This window comes from Drosophila biarmipes, unplaced genomic scaffold (assembly GCF_025231255.1).
Source record: "Drosophila biarmipes strain raj3 unplaced genomic scaffold, RU_DBia_V1.1 ptg000066l, whole genome shotgun sequence".
Taxonomy (NCBI): domain Eukaryota; kingdom Metazoa; phylum Arthropoda; class Insecta; order Diptera; family Drosophilidae; genus Drosophila; species Drosophila biarmipes.
In genome coordinates this window covers 45,150-60,000 of record NW_026114559.1, presented here as the reverse complement: position 1 = coordinate 60,000, position 14,851 = coordinate 45,150, and the positions used below count along the sequence as shown (strand labels likewise).

Here is a 14,851-nt window from a genome sequence, read left to right as displayed (position 1 = left end):
TGAATAAAAAACCATACATAAATAAAAAAAAATATGTATAAAAAATTATACATATATTTATATTAAGCAATCGTATGGATGTGGCTTATAGGTATAATACCTATAAGGCATAATAATGTATAATATAGCAAATATACATATAAAAGTGCATGAATTGTATAGATATGGCATATAAGTGACATATTTATGAGAATAGCTAGTAGAATTTGCCCATACACTACTAGCGAAATGAGATATTTATACCTAGTGAGGGCGGCACTAGTACTATAAATTGTGGCAAAATAAATCTTATGCAAATGCATAGGATTTTGTCAATACCGTACAAAAAACTAAGTAAAACGTATGGATATTGAAAAATAAATGGATTATATTCATAAAATACGAATATTTCTTGCATTCTCTTGTTATATGAGAGAATATCATACGGAGCGGGTAGCCCCTAGTATAGTAAGCAGTCGAATGGGAGACAGCGTGTCCAAAAACACCTATAGGGAGGTGGTCGTTGGCGGACCTCTCCTCGTATTGGTCAAACTTATGATTTTGTCAATACTATATAAAACGCCAATCATATCCATATAAAAGTGAATACAGTATATGGATATGAATAAAAAACCATACATAAATAAAAAAAAATATGTATAAAAAATTATACATATATTTATATTAAGCAATCGTATGGATGTGGCTTATAGGTATAATACCTATAAGGCATAATAATGTATAATATAGCAAATATACATATAAAAGTGCATGAATTGTATAGATATGGCATATAAGTGACATATTTATGAGAATAGCTAGTAGAATTTGCCCATACACTACTAGCGAAATGAGATATTTATACCTAGTGAGGGCGGCACTAGTACTATAAATTGTGGCAAAATAAATCTTATGCAAATGCATAGGATTTTGTCAATACCGTACAAAAAACTAAGTAAAACGTATGGATATTGAAAAATAAATGGATTATATTCATAAAATACGAATATTTCTTGCATTCTCTTGTTATATGAGAGAATATCATACGGAGCGGGTAGCCCCTAGTATAGTAAGCAGTCGAATGGGAGACAGCGTGTCCAAAAACACCTATAGGGAGGTGGTCGTTGGCGGACCTCTCCTCGTATTGGTCAAACTTATGATTTTGTCAATACTATATAAAACGCCAATCATATCCATATAAAATTGAATACAGTATATGGATATGAATAAAAAACCATACAAAAATAAAAAAAAAATATGTATAAAAAATTATACATATATTTATATTAAGCAATCGTATGGATGTGGCTTATAGGTATAATACCTATAAGGCATAATAATGTATAATATAGCAAATATACATATAAAAGTGCATGAATTGTATAGATATGGCATATAAGTGACATATTTATGAGAATAGCTAGTAGAATTTCCCCATACACTACTAGCGAAATGAGATATTTATACCTAGTGAGGGCGGCACTAGTACTATAAATTGTGGCAAAATAAATATTATGCAAATGCATAGGATTTTGTCAATACCGTACAAAAAACTAAGTAAAACGTATGGATATTGAAAAATAAATGGATTATATTCATAAAATACGAATATTTCTTGCATTCTCTTGTTATATGAGAGAATATCATACGGAGCGGGTAGCCCCTAGTATAGTAAGCAGTCGAATGGGAGACAGCGTGTCCAAAAACACCTATAGGGAGGTGGTCGTTGGCGGACCTCTCCTCGTATTGGTCAAACTTATGATTTTGTCAATACTATATAAAACGCCAATCATATCCATATAAAAGTGAATACAGTATATGGATATGAATAAAAAACCATACATAAATAAAAAAAAAATATGTATAAAAAATTATACATATATTTATATTAAGCAATCGTATGGATGTGGCTTATAGGTATAATACCTATAAGGCATAATAATGTATAATATAGCAAATATACATATAAAAGTGCATGAATTGTATAGATATGGCATATAAGTGACATATTTATGAGAATAGCTAGTAGAATTTGCCCATACACTACTAGCGAAATGAGATATTTATACCTAGTGAGGGCGGCACTAGTACTATAAATTGTGGCAAAATAAATCTTATGCAAATGCATAGGATTTTGTCAATACCATACATAAACCGTATGGATATTGAGAAGTTAATAGATTACATCTATAATATGAGAAGTATTTTAGTATTCTTATTAAATAAGAGAATACTATAAGGGTGAGTGGCAAAGAGAATTGAATATACCCGAATGGGAGACAGCGTGTCCAAAAACTACTATAGGTGGTGTGGCAAATATGAGGAAGGCAATATATCCATATAATGAAAATAAAAGTGCGTTTTCTTATTATATAAGAGAACACTATATGGGTGAGTGGCAAAGTAAATTGAATATACCCGAATGGGAGACAGCGTGTCCAAAAACTACTATAGGTGGTGTGGCAAATATGAGGAAGGCAATATATCCATATAATGAAAATAAAAGTGCGTTTTCTTATTATATAAGAGAACACTATATGGGTGAGTGGCAAAGTAAATTGAATATACCCGAATGGGAGACAACGTGTCCAAAAACTACTATAGGTGGTGTGGCAAATATGAGGAAGGCAATATATCCATATAATGAATATAAAAGTGCGTTGTCTTATTATATAAGAGAACACTATATGGGTGAGTGGCAAAGTAAATTGAATATACCCGAATGGGAGACAGCGTGTCCAAAAACTACTATAGGATGGTCAATGGGCCGGCCGTCTGCTATTGACATATGTCAGTAGAGAAGATATTATCCGTCAAATTTGTTTCTTTATTCATTTATTTGAATACGAGACTTGGCTCCGCGGTTAATATTTTAAGCCCAAAGATAATAACGTTGAAACAAAGGCCAAGTTTCTATTGTACATAGAATAACAAATTGTTTCCGAATTTTATCGTTAATTTTAGGAGGTAGGCTAACATGATTTATATTATATGTGTATTATTAAATAATAATAGTACATAAAAGTCTACCAAAGAAATATAAAAATGTAATTATGAATACATTTTCAATATTAATATCAACTTATATTGTTGATAATAAAAAATAGCTATTAAGAGAGTTATTTAAGAAATTATATAATATATAATAAAGAGTATATATATAAATAATATATAAGTATATATTATTTAAGAAATAAATATAGTAGTAATAATTATATATATACACTCGGTTCTATTTTATATATTACCAGAGACTTATATGGATATATATAGATAAATTTTAAATTTATCGTCAAAATACAAATGATTAACTCAATATCTTATATTGGTTAAACAAAAATTGTACATGTGTGGATACAATATATTATGTATGTCGAACAAAAATGATATTTTAGAATGAAATGTGCATATATAAAGAAAATATATGAAAAATAAATATTGTGTTTATAAAGAATATGATTCTTTTTGACATCAATAAAAACTTGTTATTATTAGTGGCGAAACAAGTATAAATTGGAAAACAAACGTATACGAATGCTATATAAAAATGGCCGTATTCGATAGAAATAAAATCTATAACAACATATATATTGCTAATTTCTATTCAAAAAATATGAATGAAATATGAATAAAAACATTATTCTGGTTGATCCTGCCAGTAGTTATATGCTTGTCTCAAAGATTAAGCCATGCATGTCTAAGTACACACGAATTAAAAGTGAAACCGCAAAAGGCTCATTATATCAGTTATGGTTCCTTAGATCGTTAACAGTTACTTGGATAACTGTGGTAATTCTAGAGCTAATACATGCAATTAAAACATGAACCTTATGGAACATGTGCTTTTATTAGGCTAAAACCAAGCGATCGCAAGATCGTTATATTGGTTGAACTCTAGATAACATGCAGATCGTATGGTCTTGTACCGACGACAGATCTTTCAAATGTCTGCCCTATCAACTTTTGATGGTAGTATCTAGGACTACCATGGTTGCAACGGGTAACGGGGAATCAGGGTTCGATTCCGGAGAGGGAGCCTGAGAAACGGCTACCACATCTAAGGAAGGCAGCAGGCGCGTAAATTACCCACTCCCAGCTCGGGGAGGTAGTGACGAAAAATAACAATACAGGACTCATATCCGAGGCCCTGTAATTGGAATGAGTACACTTTAAATCCTTTAACAAGGACCAATTGGAGGGCAAGTCTGGTGCCAGCAGCCGCGGTAATTCCAGCTCCAATAGCGTATATTAAAGTTGTTGCGGTTAAAACGTTCGTAGTTGAACTTGTGCTTCATACGGGTAGTACAACTTACAATTGTGGTTAGTACTATACCTTTATGTATGTAAGCGTATTACCGGTGGAGTTCTTACATGTGCTTAGATACTTGTATTTTTTCATATGTTCCTCCTATTTAAAAACCTGCATTAGTGCTCTTAAACGAGTGTTATTGTGGGCCGGTACAATTACTTTGAACAAATTAGAGTGCTTAAAGCAGGCTTCAAATGCCTGAATATTCTGTGCATGGGATAATGAAATAAGACCTCTGTTCTGCTTTCATTGGTTTTCAGATCAAGAGGTAATGATTAATAGAAGCAGTTTGGGGGCATTAGTATTACGACGCGAGAGGTGAAATTCTTGGACCGTCGTAAGACTAACTTAAGCGAAAGCATTTGCCAAAGATGTTTTCATTAATCAAGAACGAAAGTTAGAGGTTCGAAGGCGATCAGATACCGCCCTAGTTCTAACCATAAACGATGCCAGCTAGCAATTGGGTGTAGCTACTTTTATGGCTCTCTCAGTCGCTTCCCGGGAAACCAAAGCTTTTGGGCTCCGGGGGAAGTATGGTTGCAAAGCTGAAACTTAAAGGAATTGACGGAAGGGCACCACCAGGAGTGGAGCCTGCGGCTTAATTTGACTCAACACGGGAAAACTTACCAGGTCCGAACATAAGTGTGTAAGACAGATTGATAGCTCTTTCTCGAATCTATGGGTGGTGGTGCATGGCCGTTCTTAGTTCGTGGAGTGATTTGTCTGGTTAATTCCGATAACGAACGAGACTCAAATATATTAAATAGATATCTTCAGGATTATGGTGTTGAAGCTTATATAGCCTTCATTCATGGTGGCAGTAAAATGTTTATTGTGTTTGAATGTGTTTATATAAGTGGAGCCGTACCTGTTGGTTTGTCCCATTATAAGGACACTAGCTTCTTAAATGGACAAATTGCGTCTAGCAATAATGAGATTGAGCAATAACAGGTCTGTGATGCCCTTAGATGTCCTGGGCTGCACGCGCGCTACAATGAAAGTATCAACGTGTATTTCCTAGACCGAGAGGTCCGGGTAAACCGCTGAACCACTTTCATGCTTGGGATTGTGAACTGAAACTGTTCACATGAACTTGGAATTCCCAGTAAGTGTGAGTCATTAACTCGCATTGATTACGTCCCTGCCCTTTGTACACACCGCCCGTCGCTACTACCGATTGAATTATTTAGTGAGGTCTCCGGACGTGATCACTGTGACGCCTTGCGTGTTACGGTTGTTTCGCAAAAGTTGACCGAACTTGATTATTTAGAGGAAGTAAAAGTCGTAACAAGGTTTCCGTAGGTGAACCTGCGGAAGGATCATTAATGTTTTAATATCCTTACCGTTAATAAAATATTTGTTTATATTATAATAAATACATTATAGTATTACAAATAAAATATGAATTGCCAAAATGTATATGAGATCTATTATAGATCAAATGAAATTTCGAACAAGCAAATCGAAATAATGCAAATATTAAAATTATATATTGTATTTAATACATATGAGAGAAATTAATAAGCAGCCAAAGCAAACAAATAAAAATTCGAACAAGCAAATCGAATTATTAAAATAATAATATTAAATTATTATTGTATATCCTTACCGTTAATAAAATATTTGTTTATATTATAATAAATACATTATAATAATACAAATAAAATATGAATTGCCAAAATGTATATGAGATCTAATATAGATCAAATAAAATTTCGAACAAGCAAATCGAAATAATGCAAATATTAAAATTATATATTGTATTTAATACATATGAGAGAAATAATAAGCAGCCAAAGCAAACAAATAAAAATTCGAACAAGCAAATCGAATTATTAAAATAATAATATTAAATTATTATTGTATATCCTTACCGTTAATAAAATATTTGTTTATATTATAATAAATACATTATAGTAATACAAATAAAATATGAATTGCCAAAATGTATATGATCTAATATAGATCAAATGAAATTTCGAACAAGCAAATCGAAATAATGCAAATATTAAAATTATATATTGTATTTAATACATATGAGAGAAATAATAAGCAGCCAAAACAAACAAATAAAAATTCGAACAAGCAAATCGAATTATTAAAATAATAATATTAAATTATTATTGTATATAAACACAATTAAAATACTGTGTGTATATGGACCATAATATACACGCGTTGCGATATGTATTGTTCATCTCAGTTATGCGCATACATTGGATAATGCAACAACCTAAAATGTACAATGTTGTACCTGGTTTTATACAGGTTAATGTTTTATATAAATTTCAATTTATATCGCTAAAAAAGTATTAATATATATATATATATATTTATTTACAATAAATGCAATTTAAAAAGAAATACTTTGATATATATTGGTTATATAAAACTAAGACATTTCGCAGCATTCGTTTTAGGTATAAAAATAAATTTATTGAAGGAATTGATATATGCCAGTAAAATGGTGTATTTTTAATTTCTTTCAATAAAAACATATTTGACAAAATTAAGAAACCAATTTATAAAACTCTAAGCGGTGGATCACTCGGCTCATGGGTCGATGAAGAACGCAGCAAACTGTGCGTCATCGTGTGAACTGCAGGACACATGAACATCGACATTTTGAACGCATATCGCAGTCCATGCTGTTATGTACTTTAATTAATTTTATAGTGCTGCTTGGACTACATATGGTTGAGGGTTGTAAGACTATGCTAATTAAGTTGCTTATACAAATTTTATAATGAAATTTTATAAGCATATGGTATATTATTGGATAATAATAATTTAATTATTTTATTCATAATATTAAAAAATATATGAAAAACATTATCTCACATTAGTAAATAATTTGAATGTGAAAAACGAAGAGAAATATTTTCTTTTTCAATCAAATGATACTGAGAAATGTCTAGCATAAAAATTTATCTAGAATTGTCTCTTATTAATGATTAGAAAATAGAAAACCGTTGACAATATTATTGTTCTTCGTTGATTCGTTAAATCAAACAAATGCCATTTATATACAGATATTATTAATATAACGAATTTAATAAAATGTTTTATCATTATATATAAAGAATTAATTGCATATAAAAGTTATACACAACCTCAACTCATATGGGACTACCCCCTGAATTTAAGCATATTAATTAGGGGAGGAAAAGAAACTAACAAGGATTTTCTTAGTAGCGGCGAGCGAAAAGAAATCAGTTCAGCACTAAGTCACTTTGTCTATATGGCAAATGTGAGATGCAGTGTATGGAGCGTCAATATTCTAGTATGAGAAATTAACGATTTAAGTCCTTCTTAAATGAGGCCATTTACCCATAGAGGGTGCCAGGCCCGTATAACGTTAATGATTACTAGATGATGTTTCCAAAGAGTCGTGTTGCTTGATAGTGCAGCACTAAGTGGGTGGTAAACTCCATCTAAAACTAAATATAACCATGAGACCGATAGTAAACAAGTACCGTGAGGGAAAGTTGAAAAGAACTCTGAATAGAGAGTTAAACAGTACGTGAAACTGCTTAGAGGTTAAGCCCGATGAACCTGAATATCCGTTATGGAAAATTCATCATTAGAATTGTAATATTTAAACAATATTATGATAATAGTGTGCATTTTTTCCATATAAGGACATTGTAATCTATTAGCATACCAAATTTATCATAAAATATAACTTATAGTTTATTCAAATTAATTTGCTTGCATTTTAACACAGAATAAATGTTATTAATTTGATAAAGTGCTGATAGATTTATATGAATACAGTGCGTTAATTTTTCGGAATTATATAATGGCATAATTATCATTGATTTTTGTGTTTATTATATGCACTTGTAGGATTAACAATGCGAAAGATTCAGGATACCTTCGGGACCCGTCTTGAAACACGGACCAAGGAGTCTAACATATGTGCAAGTTATTGGGATATAAACCTAATAGCGTAATTAACTTGACTAATAATGGGATTAGTTTTTTAACTATTTATAGCTAATTAACACAATCCCGGGGCGTTCTATATAGTTATGTATAATGATATTTATATTATTTATGCCTCTAACTGGAACGTACCTTGAGCATATATGCTGTGACCCGAAAGATGGTGAACTATACTTGATCAGGTTGAAGTCAGGGGAAACCCTGATGGAAGACCGAAACAGTTCTGACGTGCAAATCGATTGTCAGAATTGAGTATAGGGGCGAAAGACCAATCGAACCATCTAGTAGCTGGTTCCTTCCGAAGTTTCCCTCAGGATAGCTGGTGCATTTTAATATTATATAAAATAATCTTATCTGGTAAAGCGAATGATTAGAGGCCTTAGGGTCGAAACGATCTTAACCTATTCTCAAACTTTAAATGGGTAAGAACCTTAACTTTCTTGATATGAAGTTCAAGGTTATGATATAATGTGCCCAGTGGGCCACTTTTGGTAAGCAGAACTGGCGCTGTGGGATGAACCAAACGTAATGTTACGGTGCCCAAATTAACAACTCATGCAGATACCATGAAAGGCGTTGGTTGCTTAAAACAGCAGGACGGTGATCATGGAAGTCGAAATCCGCTAAGGAGTGTGTAACAACTCACCTGCCGAAGCAACTAGCCCTTAAAATGGATGGCGCTTAAGTTGTATACCTATACATTACCGCTAAAGTAGATGATTTATATTACTTGTAATATAAATTTTGAAACTTTAGTGAGTAGGAAGGTACAATGGTATGCGTAGAAGTGTTTGGCGTAAGCCTGCATGGAGCTGCCATTGGTACAGATCTTGGTGGTAGTAGCAAATAATCGAATGAGACCTTGGAGGACTGAAGTGGAGAAGGGTTTCGTGTGAACAGTGGTTGATCACGAGTTAGTCGGTCCTAAGTTCAAGGCGAAAGCCGAAAATTTTCAAGTAAAATACAAATGCCAAACAAATATATATATTATATAAAATCTAGCTAAATTAATATACTTGAATAATTTTGAACGAAAGGGAATACGGTTCCAATTCCGTAACCTGTTGAGTATCCGTTTGTTATTAAATATGGGCCTCGTGCTCATCCTGGCAACAGGAACGACCATAAAGAAGCCGTCGAGAGATATCGGAAGAGTTTTCTTTTCTGTTTTATAGCCGTACTACCATGGAAGTCTTTCGCAGAGAGATATGGTAGATGGGCTAGAAGAGCATGACATATACTGTTGTGTCGATATTTTCTCCTCGGACCTTGAAAATTTATGGTGGGGACACGCAAACTTCTCAACAGGCCGTACCAATATCCGCAGCTGGTCTCCAAGGTGAAGAGTCTCTAGTCGATAGAATAATGTAGGTAAGGGAAGTCGGCAAATTAGATCCGTAACTTCGGGATAAGGATTGGCTCTGAAGATTGAGATAGTCGGGCTTGATTGGGAAACAATAACATGGTTTATGTGCTCGTTCTGGGTAAATAGAGTTTCTAGCATTTATGTTAGTTACTTGTTCCCCGGATAGTTTAGTTACGTAGCCAATTGTGGAACTTTCTTGCTAAAATTTTTAAGAATACTAATTGGGTTAAACCAATTAGTTCTTATTAATTATAACGATTATCAATTAACAATCAATTCAGAACTGGCACGGACTTGGGGAATCCGACTGTCTAATTAAAACAAAGCATTGTGATGGCCCTAGCGGGTGTTGACACAATGTGATTTCTGCCCAGTGCTCTGAATGTCAAAGTGAAGAAATTCAAGTAAGCGCGGGTCAACGGCGGGAGTAACTATGACTCTCTTAAGGTAGCCAAATGCCTCGTCATCTAATTAGTGACGCGCATGAATGGATTAACGAGATTCCTACTGTCCCTATCTACTATCTAGCGAAACCACAGCCAAGGGAACGGGCTTGGAATAATTAGCGGGGAAAGAAGACCCTTTTGAGCTTGACTCTAATCTGGCAGTGTAAGGAGACATAAGAGGTGTAGAATAAGTGGGAGATATTAGACCTCGGTTTGGTATCGCCAATGAAATACCACTACTCTTATTGTTTCCTTACTTACTTGATTAAATGGAACGTGTATCATTTCCTAGCCATTATACGGATATATTTATTATATCTTATGGTATTGGGTTTTGATGCAAGCTTCTTGATCAAAGTATCACGAGTTTGTTATATATTCGCAAACAAATTCTTTAATAAAACGGTGCATTTATGTATTTTTGATTTGAAAATTTGGTATAACTCCAATTACTCAGGTATGATCCAATTCAAGGACATTGCCAGGTAGGGAGTTTGACTGGGGCGGTACATCTCTCAAATAATAACGGAGGTGTCCCAAGGCCAGCTCAGTGCGGACAGAAACCACACATAGAGCAAAAGGGCAAATGCTGACTTGATCTCGGTGTTCAGTACACACAGGGACAGCAAAAGCTCGGCCTATCGATCCTTTTGGTTTAAAGAGTTTTTAACAAGAGGTGTCAGAAAAGTTACCATAGGGATAACTGGCTTGTGGCGGCCAAGCGTTCATAGCGACGTCGCTTTTTGATCCTTCGATGTCGGCTCTTCCTATCATTGTGAAGCAAAATTCACCAAGCGTTGGATTGTTCACCCATGCAAGGGAACGTGAGCTGGGTTTAGACCGTCGTGAGACAGGTTAGTTTTACCCTACTAATGACAAAACGTTGTTGCGACAGCATTCCTGCGTAGTACGAGAGGAACCGCAGGTACGGACCAATGGCACAATACTTGTTCGAGCGAACAGTGGTATGACGCTACGTCCGTTGGATTATGCCTGAACGCCTCTAAGGTCGTATCCGTGCTGGACTGCAATGATAAATAAGGGGCAATTTGCATTGTATGGCTTCTAAACCATTTAAAGTTTATAATTTACTTTTTAAACGACAATGGATGTGATGCCAATGTAATTTGTAACATAGTAAATTGGGAGGATCTTTGATCACCTGATGCCGCGCTAGTTACATATAAAAGCATTATTTAATACAATGACAAAGCCTAGAATCAATTGTAAACGACTTTTGTAACAGGCAAGGTGTTGTAAGTGGTTGAGCAGCTGCCATACTGCGATCCACTGAAGCTTATCCTTTGCTTGATGATTCGATAATAAAATTGCATAATTTATTTGTTGTGTTGAACTTCTTATATAAAGTTCAACCAACAATCTATTTGTATGCATTGATTGTTTGCTTGGCTTTGTGGCGAATTTTTAATCCTTTATATATTACATTCCTAAGGTCTAGATTTTCAAGTAAGAGACCAATTTGATTAACATATCAATATAAGTACAACTCGACCATCTAATAATAACAATATGAATCGTCATCTTATTAGTGACGCGAAGATTGGCAAACATATAATATAAAAATATTCCTAAGGTCTAGATTTTCAAGTAAGAGACCAATTTGATTAACATATCAATATAAGTACAACTCGACCATCTAATAATAACAATATGAATCGTCATCTTATTAGTGACGCGAAGATTGGCAAACATATAATATAAAAATATTCCTAAGGTCTAGATTTTCAAGTAAGAGACCAATTTGATTAACATATCAATATAAGTACAACTCGACCATCTAATAATAACAATATGAATCGTCATCTTATTAGTGACGCGAAGATTGGCAAACATATAATATAAAAATATTCCTAAGGTCTAGATTTTCAAGTAAGAGACCAATTTGATTAACATATCAATATAAGTACAACTCGACCATCTAATAATAATATGAATCGTCATCTTATTAGTGACGCGAAGATTGGCAAACATATAATATAAAAATATTCCTAAGGTCTAGATTTTCAAGTAAGAGACCAATTTGATTAACATATCAATATAAGTACAACTCGACCATCTAATAATAATATGAATCGTCATCTTATTAGTGACGCGAAGATTGGCAAACATATAATATAAAAATATTCCTAAGGTCTAGATTTTCAAGTAAGAGACCAATTTGATTAACATATCAATATAAGTACAACTCGACCATCTAATAATAACAATATGAATCGTCATCTTTTTAGTGACGCGAAGATTGGCAAACATATAATATAAAAATATTCCTAAGGTCTAGAATCTTAAGCAATAGACCAATTCAACTAAGAGTTGACATATAAAAATATGTTCCTTTTAATGTTAGCAAAATTTTATCGTCACATACTGTTAGTGACGCGAACGTTTTTTTCTCCATGTTTATATGAATGTTTATTCAAAGGTAGAAAGGCAGGATCGTTATTTTATAAGTGAAGCGATAAAAAAATATTATGCAATAGGACATCTATTTATAAATATTTTTAAGTCTTAGAAATTCAAGTAAAGAGATTCAAGAAATTCATTCAACTTAGAGCGCACATATAATTAAAACTATTCCTGAGGTTTAGAAACCAAATTAAATAAAGAGGACATATAAACGTATGTGGTATTTTGATGGTAGTAAAAATGTATCGCGATATTATTAGTGACGCGACCAATTTTTATACTCTTTGCTCCATGTGCAAATATATCTAGTGTTTAGATAGTCAATTAAAAATGACAATTTTAACTAAAAGACTTAAAAAAGTGTTTGTCAAACTTATAATTTTGTCAATACTATATAAAACGCCAATCATATCCTTATAAAAGTAAATACGGTATATGGTTATAAATACAAAACCATATATAAATAAAAAAATGAAATCGTATGTATATGGCTTATAGGTATAATACCTATAAGGCATAATAATGTATAATATTAGCAAATATACATATAAAAGTGCATAAATTGTATAGATATGGCATAAAGAAGGCATTTATGAGAATAGCTAGTAGAATTTGCCCATACACTACTAGCGAAATGAGATATTTATACCTAGTGAGGGCGGCACTAGTACTATAAATTGTGGCAAAATAAATCTTATGCAAATGCATAGGATTTTGTCAATACCGTACAAAAAACTAAGTAAAACGTATGGATATTGAAAAATAAATGGATTATATTCATAAAATACGAATATTTCTTGCATTCTCTTGTTATACGAGAGAATATCATACGGAGCGGGCAGCCCCTAGTATAGTAAGCAGTCGAATGGGAGACAGCGTGTCCAAAAACACCTATAGGGAGGTGGTCGTTGGCGGACCTCTCCTCGTATTGGTCAAACTTATGATTTTGTCAATACTATATAAAACGCCAATCATATCCATATAAAAGTGAATACAGTATATGGATATGAATAAAAAACCATACATAAATAAAAAAAAATATGTATAAAAAATTATACATATATTTATATTAAGCAATCGTATGGATGTGGCTTATAGGTATAATACCTATAAGGCATAATAATGTATAATATAGCAAATATACATATAAAAGTGCATGAATTGTATAGATATGGCATATAAGTGACATATTTATGAGAATAGCTAGTAGAATTTGCCCATACACTACTAGCGAAATGAGATATTTATACCTAGTGAGGGCGGCACTAGTACTATAAATTGTGGCAAAATAAATCTTATGCAAATGCATAGGATTTTGTCAATACCGTACAAAAAACTAAGTAAAACGTATGGATATTGAAAAATAAATGGATTATATTCATAAAATACGAATATTTCTTGCATTCTCTTGTTATATGAGAGAATATCATACGGAGCGGGTAGCCCCTAGTATAGTAAGCAGTCGAATGGGAGACAGCGTGTCCAAAAACACCTATAGGGAGGTGGTCGTTGGCGGACCTCTCCTCGTATTGGTCAAACTTATGATTTTGTCAATACTATATAAAACGCCAATCATATCCATATAAAAGTGAATACAGTATATGGATATGAATAAAAAACCATAAATAAATAAAAAAAAATATGTATAAAAAATTATACATATATTTATATTAAGCAATCGTATGGATGTGGCTTATAGGTATAATACCTATAAGGCATAATAATGTATAATATAGCAAATATACATATAAAAGTGCATGAATTGTATAGATATGGCATATAAGTGACATATTTATGAGAATAGCTAGTAGAATTTGCCCATACACTACTAGCGAAATGAGATATTTATACCTAGTGAGGGCGGCACTAGTACTATAAATTGTGGCAAAATAAATCTTATGCAAATGCATAGGATTTTGTCAATACCATACATAAACCGTATGGATATTGAGAAGTTAATAGATTACATCTATAATATGAGAAGTATTTTAGTATTCTTATTAAATAAGAGAATACTATAAGGGTGAGTGGCAAAGAGAATTGAATATACCCGAATGGGAGACAGCGTGTCCAAAAACTACTATAGGTGGTGTGGCAAATATGAGGAAGGCAATATATCCATATAATGAAAATAAAAGTGCGTTTTCTTATTATATAAGAGAACACTATATGGGTGAGTGGCAAAGTAAATTGAATATACCCGAATGGGAGACAGCGTGTCCAAAAACTACTATAGGTGGTGTGGCAAATATGAGGAAGGCAATATATCCATATAATGAAAATAAAAGTGCGTTTTCTTATTATATAAGAGAACACTATATGGGTGAGTGGCAAAGTAAATTGAATATACCCGAATGGGAGACAGCGTGTCCAAAAACT

At 32.9% G+C, this 14,851-nt stretch overlaps 3 non-coding genes across 3 annotated transcripts; all 3 read left to right on the top strand.

The window, feature by feature from the left end:
- The first annotated feature begins 3,618 nt into the window (after positions 1–3,618).
- Positions 3,619–5,613, top strand: LOC127012381 (small subunit ribosomal RNA). The gene has a single exon (XR_007765877.1). It is a non-coding gene; the product is annotated as a small subunit ribosomal RNA (ribosomal RNA).
- A 1,203-nt stretch (positions 5,614–6,816) lies between these two features.
- LOC127012395 (5.8S ribosomal RNA) lies at positions 6,817–6,995 on the top strand. The gene has a single exon (XR_007765889.1). It is a non-coding gene; the product is annotated as a 5.8S ribosomal RNA (ribosomal RNA).
- Positions 6,996–7,397: 402 nt separating this feature from the next.
- Positions 7,398–11,368, top strand: LOC127012386 (large subunit ribosomal RNA). The gene has a single exon (XR_007765882.1). It is a non-coding gene; the product is annotated as a large subunit ribosomal RNA (ribosomal RNA).
- Positions 11,369–14,851: the final 3,483 nt, after the last annotated feature.